The sequence below is a fragment of the Benincasa hispida genome, chromosome 1 (genome assembly GCF_027475165.1).
Source record: "Benincasa hispida cultivar pf3 chromosome 1, pf3_genome.v1.1, whole genome shotgun sequence".
In the NCBI taxonomy this organism is placed as follows: Eukaryota; Viridiplantae; Streptophyta; class Magnoliopsida; order Cucurbitales; family Cucurbitaceae; genus Benincasa; species Benincasa hispida.
In genome coordinates, this window is record NC_143478.1 from 99,821,604 (window position 1) to 99,833,711 (window position 12,108).

The 12,108-nt window shown below is 37.2% G+C and overlaps 1 protein-coding gene across 11 annotated transcripts in view; it reads left to right on the forward strand.

The window, feature by feature from the left end:
• The window catches only part of LOC120075279 (Ypt/Rab-GAP domain of gyp1p superfamily protein), a 47,452-nt gene that overhangs the window by 14,138 nt on the left and 21,206 nt on the right, over window positions 1-12,108 (forward strand). The window lies entirely within an intron of this gene.

Consider the following 12,108-nt stretch of genomic DNA (forward strand, 5'->3'; position numbering starts at 1 on the left):
GCCAAAGAACAATTCTACTTCTTTGGGCCAATCCAAGAAGGCCTGGAGATCGAACTTGCCACTAAAAGTAGGGAGGTTCACCTTCATTTTGTAGTCATTGTTTTTGTGTTAAAATTTGGTGTTTCCCTCCATCTTTGCTCTTGATGATCGAAATTTCTTGCAGTAAATGGTTCATCTCCATCTCTTGAAATGTCAAGCACCAAGAACCTTGGATCTTCATACCTCGAACACTTGGACACTTCTTAGAATCATAGGAACGCATCAAACACTTGTTAGTGCAATAGGTGTGTTAGACATTAATTATACAAATTCAAAGTAGGTTTGGCATTTATTAGACATGCATTGAACACTTGTTAAATATACTAAATAGACACATGTATGATAAAAATAATAAAATTTGAGAGCAAAATATATCAAACTAATTTTTAAACATATAAATGCTCAACTCTTTGACTTTGAATTTTTTTCTTGTATAAAAATGATATATATATTACATTAGTGAATGTGTCCTTGTTGTATCCGTATCCTAGATTTTTTTATTTTTAAAATGATGTGTTGCCATGTTTATGTTGTGTCGTAGCCGTATTCGTGCTTCCTAGGTGGGAGGTTTTGTGCTTGTTCTTGGTGCCTTCTTGTATCAATTAGTTGCTATCTTCCAGGATATAAAGGTTTTGTGGGGTTGTTACCTTGCTGCAAGTTGTAAATTGCTGTATGGACATTGTATCCATCTTTTCGGTTAAAGCCCTCACCATTTGGTGAACTTCTTTTGATTATTCCTCAATTCTTCCATGCCAAGGAATTATTGAGATATTGAACTTGGGATGAGACTTTCAACCCTTTTGCTAGTTTGAGCTGCGTCATTACTGGAGGTGGTGGGAATTTTCTCTTAGCCATGTCAGTTTCATAGCTTTGATACCAAACTAATATAACTCAAATCTTGGAGAATTTTTTAATCAAATCTTTATTGAATGATACCTAAATTACAGCCTGGGGACCCTAATTTAAAGGCTACACACTAGCCTTGGTGTCATTGGCGACAATAACTAAACCAACGACAATAGTAAAACTAAAAAACTAAAAAATCACAACATTTGGAAAAGAACGAACAGTGTCTAGCCAATAACTTGGCCATTAATGACAAATATTATTGTCCAATGGGGGAACAATGGATGTTATTGCTCTTCTTTCCATGTTTGGAGAGTTCTGGTGAAATCCAAGGAGGAAATGTTTGTTGTTAGAGCCTAGCTCGACTGATGGTTTTTCGTGTAAGTTCTTTTTTCTTTGCTCAGTCAATCCTTCTCCTTGTGGAGTCTTGACCTATGCCTCACTTTGGAAGTTAGAAATCCCCAAGAAGGGTAAGTTTTTACTTGGCAGGTAATCCAGAGTTAACCCGTTGGATCGGGTGTTGAGGAAGGTGCCGACTTGTTTGGTCTGTGGTGTCGTGTTGCATTATTCGTAGGAGAGGTGGTGGATCTTGATCATTTTTTTCGGAGATGTGATTCTGCTTATACAGTATGGAGTAGGTTTTTTGAGGAGTTTGGCCTCGTCTTGGCTAGGCACAGGGTTTGTAGAGAGATGATCGTTGAGTTCCTCCTCCACCACCTTTTCATGTAAAAAGCTATTTTTAGTGGAAAGCTAGAGTGTGCGCTAGTTTGTGGAACCCTTTGCATCAGAAGAATGATAGAGATGCTAGAAGTAGTGCGTGTTCTACATGTATTTATCATTATTTTTTTTTAACAAGAAACAAAACTCTTCATTGAATGAATGAAAAGAGAGTCATGCTCAAAGAACAAACCCTACAAGAGAGACTTTTTGTTTATTACAAGTGATATTTGGTCCCTTGTTATGAAATGTTTTTCTTTGTTTTAATTTTTTTTTTTCCCTAAATTATCCTTTAGGTCTTATTGTGTTTGATTGGAGACCATTTTTTCAGTTGGCCTCCTCCTTTTGTGGGCACTGTTTGTTGTTTGCTTTTGTATTTTTTCATTTTTTTCGATGAAAGCTTGGCCATTAACAGAAGTAAAAGACTAACATTAAATCCAGCAATAAAAGCAGATTGAAGCCACGATGAAGCCCTCAGTTAATCAGTAAACAACTAAGAGAGATAGAGACAGTAGACTACATCACACACAAGAAATCTCTCTTAAGGTTCTATAATTGGCTGAATTTCTTTTGCTATTTCAGGCAGCATCGTCCTTTTTTCCCCTTGATTTTGTGATTAACAATTTGGATTGCTTGTGAATGTTTAAACTCAATGAGAAGGAGGATGACAAATTGGCATTAATTAGATATGATGTTGAAAAATAAATCAAGTGAAAAAATTCAACAGGAGTTGACGATATGAGTCATGTTTCTTTCTCCATGCTAGTTGTGTCCAAATTTCATTGACATGAAGTTAAAAGGATCACTAAAAGAGAAAAAGGTCAAAGTGCTCTACTCACGTTTGATTCTTATGAGAGATCACTTTTAGAGGCAAGTTTTAATCCCTTCTATTCTGATCAATACTTAGTTATGGAATGTTCATACTCTTCGTTTCTTAAGATTGACTACATATATGCTATAGACAGAGCTGAATAGTCTTATAATTACATGACTTATATATAAAGTCGGTCATCTTGGAAGATGAAAAAACGCTTTCTCCTCTCTCCTCCTTTTTTCCTTTCTTCTGACCAAAATATTTCCATTCGACTAACCGCCTGCCTACATTCGTCCACCTCCATTCTCCTTTCCGGCCATCCTCCTCCGTCATACTCGTTCGTTCCGTCCTCCATCGGTCATTCTACCACTCCCGCCCCTCCTGTCCCCTGTTTCTTTCTCTCTCCCCGAAAATGACCTAGCCATAACCTGCTTGTCTCCTACATAACCTGTTCATCTCCAACGAAGTCTGTCCGTCTCTGGTGAAGCATTCCTAAAGTTCAATAATTATGAAAGTGGAAAGTTGTAAGATTAACGATTCCTTCTACTGCATTTGGAATGATTCCGGTATGTTTTATGTGGAGGATATGGAAGCCAATAAAATTCTCAGAGTATCACTCTCTTAGCTGACTTGGTTTTTTGACTCCATCTCTGAACTACTTCAAGGCCCCAATCATTTCTTCCTTAAAATGGGCGTGACGATTATGGAGTTACGAGATTATCAAAGTTCGAATCAAATTCAGGTTGGATCCTAAGGTGTGTCATTTGGCTTGCTTCTGGTGGTCATAACTATATTCATGTTCACTCGGGAGTATCACAGAAAGGATGGAAATCCTTTTCCGAAATGCTAAGAGGATTTTTGATGAAACAGAAATCTGAAGCAGTGCATATATCCAAGCAAATTAAGTCGAATTATTCTTCATTGATCAAGGGTAGTTTATAGAGTCTTCTTATTCAAATGCTCAAGGTTTAAGTTACGTGGAGATTATAATGATTACCAGGTTGCACAAGGCAATAGGTCGTCTCTTGATATTCCCCCAAAAATAATTCAAAAGGTTATTTTATCGGGCCCCATTTCAGCAAAAGGCATTTCAGATTCCAAGAACATTAAATCTTATATGGTTAAGGATGGGCCTTCTACATTCCCTCGCATTAATTTCATTTCTTCTAATTTTGATTTGGACTTAATAGCGCCCCCCCCCCCCCCCCCATCAGTACCCATTTGCAGTGTTCTCTGCTTTGAAAACAAGGGTGATAATCAGTTTTTTGGCATTCAAAATCCATCCTCAAGTATTAACTCGTTAATTGCTCCAGTGCATCAAACTCTCTCAACAGGGCTCGAGTGCAAAGAAAATCGACTGATTGAAAAGGGCCATCTAAGCAATGAAGCTTTGGTGGTAAAGAGGAAGTGCAAGCTGATCATTACAACCTCATCACTTTATAGAAGATGTCCCCACTTGCATAAACCATTCCCAAACACTTCAACAGAAAGAAAACTTCTTTTATCAACTCTTGGTCAACAATGGTAAACTTTGATTTATTAGAGGAATGCCGTGTAGGAGTGCAAGCACCTAGTCTCTCCACTAAAAGATCAGCTCAGCCACAATTGTTATTCAATAATTTTCATTCTGAAAACTCAAAATCTCAGGTTCAAATGCTATACTCACGCAAGGTATTCCAAGCAAAAGCCCAAGAGACACTCACTCCAGACAGCTAGACTCTGATGCTGATTCAATAGTAAGTGCTAGTAGTGAAGATCTAGATTGCTCAGACTCTAAGGAAGTTCAAGAAGTAGCTGAGACTGAGACCGAATTTGGGGACGATTTTCATAAGTTGTTTCAGCCAAAGGAACAGTAGGACTTTGTTCAAGAAGCACCGTCGCAAATAGTTAATTTGGGAGGTGATTTGAATGCTCTATCTCACGAGAAAGAGAATTTGAATTTAAAAGTGGCTGGTACTTCATGTATTTCTCCTTTGATTCATTCTAAAATTCCACCACATTTGAAGTCCCTAGTTGAAGAATGTGGATTAATTTTGGGATGACCGTAGTCGTTGACAATCACTTTTGAATTTGTTTGTTTGAAGACAGAGAATTTTTTGGATTGAAGGCGACCAAGATTTCGCAATGCATATTGATACTTTGGGGATACTAAAAAGCTGGAACAAAGTTATTCAAATCCTTCACAAATGCTAATTGCTGATGGTACTCTTTTTGGAAGCCGTCACTGATGTTGTTTTCAATCGCAAGGGAAGCATTGATATCCTATCTTGTTTTGGTCATTTAGACGTTAAAGCAAGTCTGGAATGCAACTTAACACTGATCTATACTCATTATATGGGTGAAATTGGCCTTGTGGAAAGTATATTTCTCATACTAATTCTCAATTGATGATTTGTTGTGGGGGTTGTGCTGTCTCGGGCTCTGATTTTGACTCATCACTCATCTTGGCCAGATTGCTAGCGGCTACTTCTCGAAATGTTCCTCTTAGTGCACACAAAGTAAGGTTTTTGAAGACTTCTTTCTAACCATGTTCAATTCGGCGGGCTTTCATTTTCCCAGATTGCTAGTGGACTATTTTTCGGATAAGATCTCCTCCGTTTATTTTAATTTTGAGCCTCTTTTGTATTTGTTTATTCTGTTTTATCTAGTTTTGGCTTATGTTAAAACTGTGTAATCTTGGAACTCTTTTGTATGGGTTGAATTTTAGTCTTGGTCTTATTGCTCTTGAGGATAGTTTGTACGGATATGATGTGGGCGCAAGGGGGGTGTCAACCTAGTTGAGAATTGAGATGTCCTGGTACGCCTCGGTCTTGTAGCTCTTTGTATAAATTCTCTTGTACTTTGAGCATTAGTCTCATTTCATTAATATTAATGAAGAGGCTTGTTTCATTTTTTTTTAAAAAAAGATCACTAAAAGATTTACTAGATGACTAAAACATAATTGGCAAGCATAAAAGTTAAAAGAAGTATTGCAATGTAGATTTAATTTGTGGGAAGATTTTTGGTCTAATGCCCATTTCATTACCCCCTTTGGATCTTAAGGTGTATAATACATGCGTAATTTTCAAATAAGCTTTTATGAATTTCATAAAGCATAGACTTTGATGCAAAATGCCTCCAAATACTAGGAGAAATTTGAGCACCCCCAGAAGTTCAGCAGCTGAGGCCTGAGGAGCGTTGGAGGTTTTAATTAGCTTAAAGCTTAGTTATTAGGAAACTATGTACAACTTACACTGAAGTTTAGTTTTTGTTTGGTAGTTCTTGGGGTTTTGGGTCCAATTTGGAAGAACAGAGGGAGCTCTCTTCGTTCTATATTTGATGGTAGGCAGTGGAGTCAACTTCCTATAAAATGCAATTAATTTTTTTTTAAAACAATAATAATAACGATAATTATTATTATTTTAAAGAAGTTGAAAAGGGTGAATAGTTAATCATTTGTGGTTGTTTGTTTTGAGGGAACTTATAGATGCTCGACATTCAAATGTCAGGGAATCAAATGCTCGTTCTCCTTGGATGATTGCGTTTGTTTGGAGTTTTTTTAAGAGGATGCTTGAGAATATTTTAACAACTGTATTTTTTTTGCCAGATTTGTTTTTCAGAATGCATTAATAATTATATGTGAATACCCTGAATTTAATTAATCTTTATTTATAAATTAAGTCATTACTATTTATTATTAATTAGATATTTAATTGTATTAAGTTTAGCCTAAAGTAAATCATATATTCGTATAGTTTAAATTTAATTCATATATAAGTTAACTTCATTGGTTTTTATTTTATTTTATTTTTTTAAAATCTTTCTATTTATTTATTTTTTAATTATTATAATAATAATAATAATAATAATAATAATAATAATAATAATAATAATAATAATAATAATAATAATAATAATAAAATCTAAGTAAATTTAATTTTTTTTAGTATAATTTACTTTAAAATTTGGGTTTTGGTTTGAAAATTTTTTCATTATTAATTTAGCATTTTTAGTATGAAGATTTTTATGTAATTGACAACAACCATCTTATCATCGATGGTTAAATATCTTCAAAGTGAACTGATCAACTTGATGGATCGACTGCGAGATGCCTTCATTAGTTGGATTGTTGTGCCCTATTCTCTATTAGAAGAGGGAGGAAGATGTGGATCATTTTCTTTAAAAATGCGAGTTTGTAAGATCCTTTCAGGATCACTTCTTTCAGACATTTTGTTTTCTACTAGCTTGGCACAAGGATACTAGTGGTATGATAAGAGATTTCCTCTGCCATCCACCCCTTAGAGAGATGGGTGGTTTTCCTATGGCTTGTCGGGGTTGTGCTTTATTTTATGGAACCTTTGGAGTGAGTGGCATAATAGAGTGTTTAGAGGGTTGGGGTGGGATCCTTGTGACATTTGGTCCCTTAGATTTTATGTTTCCCTCTAGGCGTTAAGGACATTTTTTAATTATTCTAGAGACACTATCATGTATTGTTGGAGTCCCTTCCTTTAGATAGCCCCCTTCTTTTGTGGGCATGGTTTTTATTTTTTTATGTCTTTTTATTCTTTCATTTTTTTCAATGAAAGTTGTTTACATTTAAAAAGAAGTATATTGATAAAAGCCAAAAGAAGGTTTGATGGTTTTTCTGAAGGAGTTCCTTAGACAGCATTGAAAACTAGGGAAGAAGAAATTTTTTATGGTTTTATTAATTACTTGCATGTTGACAATTAAAAGCTACAGAGGAGGAATTTGCTATGTTTTAGTGAAGCAGGGTTTCAAGCGGTTTCCCAATGAAAATGATTTCCTGGAGCATTAGAGGGCTTGGAGGATGGGACAAGTAGAGGTTAGTCAAGGATGTTCTTAATAAGGAAAAACCCATATATTATAATTTTCCACTAAGTGGAATGGCTTTTGTTGGGAGTTAGTGGAGTAAGTGGAATTGCTTTTGTCGGGAGTTGTTGACATTGATTTGACAGTGCCAAAAACTATAGAGGAGGAATTTGTTATTATTTATTGAAGCAGGGTTTCCAGCGGTTTCCCAATGAAAGTGATTTCCTAGAGCATTAGTTGGCTTGGAGGAATGGAGAAACAAAGGTTAGTCAAGGATGATCTTAATAAGGAAAACCAATATATTATATTCCTGGTGGGAACTAAGTGGAATGGTTTTTGTTGGGAGTTGGTGAAAGTTCTTTGAGGTAGAAGGAAGATTGGGTGGGCATGTTGATTTTGATGAGTGTCAGTGGGGGCTTTTAGCGTATCCTAGTTTTTTGGGATGGGTGTTTGCTTCGTTCTTTGGATGCTGTGAAGGGTGCCTCCTCTACTTTGCCCTTATTGGGGATGAAGCTTGTTGGATTTTCGATGTGTTATGTCCTCCTAGATCTATGTTGGTCTTCTAGGATGAGTTGGGCAGGCTTTTTGGTTGCTGTGGTCTGTGTTGGTGCTTGGGTTGTGGATTCCAGTGTGGTTAGGAGTCCTGGAGAAGGCTCCAGTGGAAGGAAGACTAGATTTATGAGACAGTTTAATTGGTTCATTGAGAATTGTGAGCTCTTTGTTTCCCCCTCAATGAATGGAGATTTACCCGAGTCTAATTACAGAGCCCAAAGTAAGATAGACAGGTCCTTGTTGCCTGTAGAGTGATTGGAATTTTACTTAAATTTGGATCTGTCTCTAGGTTAGGAATTTCGTGACGTTTGATCATTGGCCTTTATTTCTGGATTATGGTTGTCCTAGCTGGGCTATATCCTTTTAGGTTTTAAAATATGTGGTCGGGTCATCCTTCATTTATGTCCTCCCCACTTTTTGGTGGCAGGTGAGATTGCCCAGTAGATGGAGAATATTGTTTCATGAGGAAGTTTGTGAGGGCTCTTAAAGAAGCTTATTGTATCTCCCCTGGATTGAAAAATTATAAACAGCCTTGGTTATGCCTCTTGAGTTCAGTGGGTTTTTTTTTTTTTTTTTTTTTTTGTATACGTCTCTCTTTCTTAGATTGCTCACTTAATTTCAGCTAGAATTCAAGCCTCTTCTTGATTGATTTTATTTCCCCTGCTTAGTCCTTTTCTTTTCTTTGTATTCATTTTGGTATTTTAGTTTAGTTTCCTTGTACTTTGAGCATTAGTCTCTTTTCATTTTAACGATGGAAAGCTTTGTTTCCTTGAAAAAGAAAACAGCCTTGGATATTCCATAGAACATGGGCACTTGATATGAGAGCAACTACTCCTTCCACAGAAGAGTTTTATCACCTTTACCGGCTTCCAACCTTGCTGCGGGAGATTTTTTCTCCAATGAGAATCCAGAAAGTTTTTGGGCAAGATAAGAAAGGAACTCGCCCTTTGTTCGGAAGGGATAAGTGCAGATTGCTGGTGATGACTATCTACAGCCAATAGGCCAATAGAGACCTAAGGCCTTTCAAAATGACCCCCACCCCCCCCTCCCCCCGGCTCTTTTAGAGAAGGGGAGCCATTTGGGTTTTTACTGGCCAATTATTCTTCTCCATAGTGGACCTTTTCATTCAAGAGGCGCCAATCCTAGTTAGCAAGGAAGGCCTTGTCCAAACTCTGTGGTTTCCAGCTCCTAAACCCATTTTGAAATGGGTAGGGGGGAAATTTCCCAATCCACCAAAGTTAGTCTTACATTCATTTCTAGTGTTCCTGTAGGAGGGGGAAAAAACCTCTATCAAGCATCTCCCAACTTCTTCACGACTTCCTTGTACATTTGAAAGCTGATAATGGCCATCTTAATATGATTGATTTTCTTAAGTGGTCCTCCACACGTGTCTTATGCTTTGGAGTCTAGAGATAATGAAAGTAAAAACCATATCTTTTTTCCATTGCCCGTGTGCATTGGTGTGTTGGTTTTCTTTTTTTCACGTTTTCAATCTCCATCGAGTTTTATTGAATAATTTGAGGAGCAACTTACTTATCATCGTAATCTCATCTCTTGGCAGTTGGTGCCTTACCCTTTTTTTCCTTTTTTTTTCTTCTTTTTAATGAGAAACAGTTAGAGAAATTTCATTAATATCATGAAATTACAGAAGGGCAAAATTGTCACGTGAGATACATAATAGTATTCCACTGTGTAGTAAGGGATGTAAGACTGTAATCCCAAAAAGATAGGGTGAGTTTACACCAAGTAAGAGTTGTATATAAAAGATTATAAAAAAAAAAGTGAAATTCGTCTCGTTCGTTCATTCCAAATGATGTGCTTTGATAATGAAGGTCCACTAAGATCTTCCTCTCAGCTTTGAATGGGTGGCCGATCAGAAGCACATTCAACAAAGTGAGAGGGTCATTTGGGAACACCATATGGAAGTTGAAGTACCGTATAATTCTCTCCTAAAATATTGAGCAAAGTCACAAAAGATCAATAAATGCATACACTATTTTGATGGCAAAGAACACATCAATTAGGAGCCAATGAAATCAATGGGGCTTTTTGATGAGAACATCTGTAGTACTTATGCTACCATGACTGACTTTCCAAAGGAAGAACCGGACCTTTTTTGGGATTGAGACCTTTCCAATATATTCTTGTAGAGAGAAGCATTTTGATTTTGTCCTCTAGAGGTCATATGCAGAGTGATTGACTTGATGAAAAACAATCGGATTTATCAAGAATCCATCTCCAAGTATCATTCGCAGTAAGATTGATGTTGGGGGCAAGAGCATAGAGGACATGGTAGTCCATTCCACAATCTCAGTTTTCGTAAGGTTACGTCTCATTCCAAGATTCTATGCTTGATGGTCATCCAACATTGAGCAATGGAGGCCTCCTTGTGGTCAGATAGAGCATAAAGCCTCAGGAAAGCATCTTTAAGGGCGATGGTTCCCACCCATCGGTTTTTTCATAATAAAGTATTATGACCATTGCCAATCACATGAACAACCATTGCCAATCACCAAGCAGTTGGTGCCTTACAAGCTTATTTAATTGAATCCTTGTCAAGAATGATTGGAAGCCAATGGACTCTTTAAAACGTCGAGGAGGAGACTATCCATGTCACCTGAACCAAAGTGAGAGGGTCATATTGATAAAAGGCTAATTTCACCATATGGAGATCTTTGATAATGAAGGTCCACTAAGACAGCTTTGAATGGGTGGCCGATCAGAAGCACATTCAACAAAGTGAGAGGGTCTGGGAACACCATATGGAATTTGAAGTACCGTATAATTCTCTCCTAAAATTGAGCAAAGTCACAAAAGATCAATAAATGCATACACTATTTTGATGGCAAAGAACACATCAATTAGGAGCCAATGAAATCAATGGGGCCTTTTTGATGAGAACATCTGTAGTACTTATGCTACCATGACTGACTTTCCAAAGGAAGAACCGGACCTTTTTTGGGATTGAGACCTTTCCAAATATTCTTGTAGAGAGAAGCATTTTGATTTTGTCCTCTAGAGGTCATATGCAGAGTGATTGACTTTGATGAAAAACAATCGGATTTATCAAGAATCCATCTCCAAGTATCATTCGCAGTAAGATTGATGATTGGGGGCAAGAGCATAGAGGACATGGTAGTCCATTCCACAATCTCAGTTTTCGTAAGGTTACGTCTCATTCCAAGATTCTATGCTTGATGGTCATGGTTCCAACATTGAGCAATGGAGGCCTCCTTGTGGTCAGATAGAGCATAAAGCCTCAGGAAAGCATCTTTAAGGGCGATGGTTCCCACCCATCGGTTTTTTCATAATAAAGTATTATGACCATTGCCAATCACATGAACAACCATTGCCAATCACCAAGCAGTTGGTGCCTTACAAGCTTATTTAATTGAATCCTTGTCAAGAATGATTGGAAGCCAATGGACTCTTTAAAACGTCCCGAGGCCTCCAAAAAGGACGTGACTATCCATTGTCACCTGACACCTAATAGCTTTTACATGAGTACGTGTTTGGTTGTTTCCTCTTCAATTTGATAACTAGTTACTTGCCCTTTGTATGTATTTTGTTATTGATAAAAGGCTAATTTCATTAAGAAAAAAGATGTACAAATAACTGATAATGAAGGTCCACTAAGATCTTTGATAATGAAGGTCCACTAAGATCTTCCTCTCAGCTTTGAATGGGTGGCCGATCAGAAGCACATTCAACAAAGTGAGAGGGTCATTTGGGAACACCATATGGAATTTGAAGTACCGTATAATTCTCTCCTAAAATTTTGAGCAAAGTCACAAAAGATCAATAAATGCATACACTATTTTGATGGCAAAGAACACATCAATTAGGAGCCAATGAAATCAATGGGGCCTTTTTGATGAGAACATCTGTAGTACTTATGCTACCATGACTGACTTTCCAAAGGAAGAACCGGACCTTTTTTGGGATTGAGACCTTTCCAAATATTCTTGTAGAGAGAAGCATTTTGATTTTGTCCTCTAGAGGTCATATGCAGAGTGATTGACTTTGATGAAAAACAATCGGATTTATCAAGAATCCATCTCCAAGTATCATTCGCAGTAAGATTGATGATTGGGGGCAAGAGCATAGAGGACATGGTAGTCCATTCCACAATCTCAGTTTTCGTAAGGTTACGTCTCATTCCAAGATTCTATGCTTGATGGTCATGGTTCCAACATTGAGCAATGGAGGCCTCTTTGTGGTCAGATAGAGCATAAAGCCTCAGGAAAGCATCTTTAAGGGCGATGGTTCCCACCCATCGGTTTTTTCATAATAAAGTATTATGACCATTGCCAATCACATGAACAACCATT